Source organism: Erinaceus europaeus, chromosome 9 (assembly GCF_950295315.1).
Source record: "Erinaceus europaeus chromosome 9, mEriEur2.1, whole genome shotgun sequence".
In the NCBI taxonomy this organism is placed as follows: domain Eukaryota; kingdom Metazoa; phylum Chordata; class Mammalia; order Eulipotyphla; family Erinaceidae; genus Erinaceus; species Erinaceus europaeus.
In genome coordinates this window covers 94,443,083-94,447,342 of record NC_080170.1, presented here as the reverse complement: position 1 = coordinate 94,447,342, position 4,260 = coordinate 94,443,083, and positions in this window count along the sequence as shown.

The window sequence follows — 4,260 nt, the reverse complement described above, 5'->3', positions numbered from 1 at the left end:
ACTCAGGTTCAAGCCCTTGGTCTCCACCTGCAGAGGGAAAACTTTGTGAGTGGTGAAACAATGCTGCAGGTGTCTTTCTACCTCTCTATCACCCTTTTCCTGTTCAATTTCTGTCTGTATCTATTAAATAAATAAATGAAGATAATAAAAAACATTTTAAAGAGTATATTTCTAGGAGAGGAGTTACTGGATCATAAGGAAGGTCCATTTCTAGCTTTGTGAGGGTTCTCCAGACTGCTCTCCACAGGAGTTGGACCAAATGACATTCCTGCCAGCAGTACAGGAGGGTTCCTTTGTCCCCACAACCTCTACAACATTTGTTGTTGCTGTTGTTATGTATGATATTCTCTACAGGGGTAAGATGGTATCTCTTTGTTGTCTTTATTTGCATTTATTTCATAACTGATGACCTGTAACAATTTTCATATGTCTTTTAGCCTTGCGTATTTCTTCTGTAGTGAATATTGTGTTCATATCCTCTTCCCACTTTTGAATTGGGTCATTTGTGTTATTATTGCCAAGTTTGGTTTGATGTATGACATGCAAAGATCGTCTCCCATTGTGTGAGGGGTCTGTTTGGATGCTGGTTTCTTTTGCTGTGGAGACCTCTTCAATTTGATGTAGTCCCATTGGTTTATTTTTTGTTTTAGTCTTCCTTGCAATTGGGTCTGTATCATTGAAGTTCCCCTTGAGATTTAGAAGGGAAAATGTTCCACCAGTGTTTTCCTCTAAGTATTGATAGTTTCTGGTCTAACATCCAGGTCCTTGATTCACTTGGAGTTAACTTTTGTTTCTGGTGATAACTCAGATTTCTGACAGCTAAGTGGAAATATGCATACTGACAATATATTGACATGGTGAGTACTTGCAAGGCAGTGGCAGGAATCCTCTAGTTTCTTAATGGTTTCAGATATCAGGGATATTTTTGGTCTGGGAACTGAGAAAGCAATTGTGACTTGTTTGATAAGAGTCTCAGTATCTTGCTATTCCATCCTTGTCTTCTTTGGATGTGATGCTAAACAGCACCCTTATTAGCTGCCTTTCAGTTTAGCCCCTGGAGACACTATGTTCTTAATTATTTCTCCAACTCCCTGTGGGTCAAACTGTCTTGGCTACTCTCCAACCTAGCCAGTCCTTATGGTAATTACAACTTCCTAGCACATGACAGATAAGTACTACCATCTGGCCTATATTACTTCAAGACTTATCATCTCCAGAGATTTTAACCAACTCAGTTTCTCACTATTTCTAGTAACATCCCCGAGCCACAGAAGAGAGTCCCTAGAATTTTATTGGCACTATTGCCCTCTGATCATTGCATTCCTGCTGGTATTGAAGAATAGGGTGATCTTCGATGCATCCTTTGCATCCCCTGAACACACTGAAGGCTCTTTTGGCCTTATGTTTTATGTCCACACCGTATTTCCATTTTCCTCACTTATATCAGTTCTTCATTTGCCTCCTGCAGGGCAACTTGCAAATGTCTACTTTATTGAGAGTTAGCAAGACTTTTTTTTTTCATTTATTTGATAGAGACAGAAATAAATCAAGAGGGGAGGGGATGATAGAGAGGGGGAGAGACAGAGAGACACCTGCAATATTGCTTCACCACTTGCAAAACTCTTCCCCTGCAGGTGGGGACCGGGGGCTGAAAGGATCCTTGCACATTGTAACATGTGCGCTCAGCCAGGTGTGCCACCACCCAGCCCCAGAGTTAGCAAGACTTTTAGGAACCGTTCCAGTTTTGAGTTTACCCATTTTCTGGGACTATTCGTTGCTAAAGTATTATATTCTGGATCTTGATAATGTGGCCCCAAATCAAATAATTCTTGATTACTCACTTATGCATTCTGTGCCCACTGATCAATTCTGAAGATCAACTCCAAGAATAGTTCTTTGACCCCGTTAGTATATACCTGCTCACTGAGGTCTAAAATTTTATTTTTTAAGACTCAGCAATCTCAAGCTAAATTGAGTCTAACTCTACTGATTGGTCTGGCAACCAGAAAGGGTGGTAGGGGTAACCTTAATGTTTTATCTGTTGCCTTGTATTTGTGAGATTCTGCCATGCTAGAAAAATGCTACAGAAATTCTAGCTCTAGATTACAGTTCTGCTACCACTGCATCCCCAGAGGGTCTATAAATTTACAGTCATTAGTCTGGAGACATCTAGTCAGGTGTCCCTAATGTGTTTTGAAATTCCAAGTATGTCACACCAGGGCCCTGACTTTCATACAACTGACTCTTTGAGAATAAAGATATATCTGGAACTCTAGGACTTTGAAATGAGGCTTCTGTGTTATTGTCTGCTATTTCATCAGGATGTGGATCCCTTCTTATATCCCATCTAGTTTCTCCTATTTTCTTTACTATTAATTGCCTGTTTACAGCCTTTAGTCTCCTGCTTCAGGATCAGTACAGCTTAGTGACCAACCAATAGTTTTTAAGTATTGGTTCCCTGATATTTTTTTTCAAATGACATTACATTGTTCTAGTTATATGTCCTCCTGGGTCACTAGTTTGGCAATTTAAACATTACCTAATTCCAGAAAATTTGTGTTAATCCAACTAGGACAGTGACTTTTTTGCTTGTTAGCACCATTACCACCACCACCACCCCCAATCCCTGTAGGTTTGTTGTTGTTGTTTGTTTTTTGGACGGGGGAGGGAGGTTCAGTTTTACTGCTCCAGGATACAGACACAAGGAAATTAAAAGAAACCATAGCACTCCAAGTCTCCTTTAATGCAATGGAGGTTGGGTTTGAATGTGGATCACAAACAAAAAATAAAAGTGAGCTATCTTCCTGACACTTGGTGTTTGTATCTTGAGAAATAGTCACTCAAGATGGGGTTAAGCTTTACAAGAATTTACTAGGGGTAGGGGCAGGAAGTGAAGGAGTGGAAATGAATAGAAAACTGGGCAAGGAAACCAGTGAGGGTGATACTGAAGGAAAATTGAACAGTATCACTTGTCACAGTCTTAAGCTAACCCTACAATCCACTAAGAAGGTAGTCAAATAAACTATTAAGAGTTTCCTGTCTTCTAGATTCCTCCGTACTGATTGGAAACAGCTCTATAACGCAGTTTCTGCACAAGCAAAGTAGTAATCTCATATTTCTGGTTTTAGGGCCTCTGTTCAGTTCTACTCATGGCACCATGTTTTTTTTTCTGATTACAATTATTCACAACAAAAATTGAAACTCAGTAACTTAGGACATCATTCTCCTGACTGCCACCTGTTAAAGAAAAGAAACAAAATATAAGCTATATTTCAAGCTATTCCTGGACCCAGAATTCAGTCACATAACCTAAACTTAATACTGTCTTTGAGTTCCCCCAAATGCTGTATGATTTGATAATTCACAACCAGTTACAAATAAGCAAGTTTATTCAATGCTACTCTATCATGATAGAACACAGTGCATTTTCCTAGTATTGTTTATAATTTTTGAGAGCTGAGTTTTATTCTATTTTCCATTTTGAAGTCTATTTGTGAACTGCTTTTAGTTCAATGAAAGACTTTTATCAACTTAAGCTCCCTGAATTTTCTTTGGACAATAGCTTCAATAGACAAAGAACTCCATAGGGCACTGCCAATCTTTGCTCTGTAATGTTTGGGGCCTAATCTAGGAACTAGAGGGCATAAGTAATTCCCTCTCTGGGAGTTGGATTCCTCTGAAATTTATTCATAACAGGCAACTGGATTGGGACAGTGTTAAGGGTTGGGTAGCCAAAGCATAGCCTCTCTAGTGACATTTTCACAACATGACAGTCTCTCCAAGTTATCAGATTTCTTATTGGATGATTTAGGGCTCAAGTACAATCATTCTAGTGAACATGGAAGGATTTTAATCTAACCTCAGCTGTATTGAATTCCTTTACTCATCCCTGTGGGGATAAAGCATGAAATCACTCCCCCTTTTGATGGGAGAAGTAACATAATTGTGTGACCAATTTTTTTGTGAGCCACCAGTTGACAGACTATGACTATAGAAAACTTGCTGTTAAATTTGTTGCCATTGCAAGCATCCCAAATTTACACTGAGGCATACTCTTCAACTTGTATTGTTATTGCCTGTTTACTTCAGTCCTCTGCCTGCACCTGGTGCATAAGTGCTGAACAGGCAATTTTATCTAAGGAATGCTATTTTACTGTCACTTTAAGGCATTATTATGAAAGGATGCTAATTTGTCAATAAATTCAGCAAAATATATAACATTTGAACTAAAACTCAGAATAGTTTTGTGACCCAACTTCA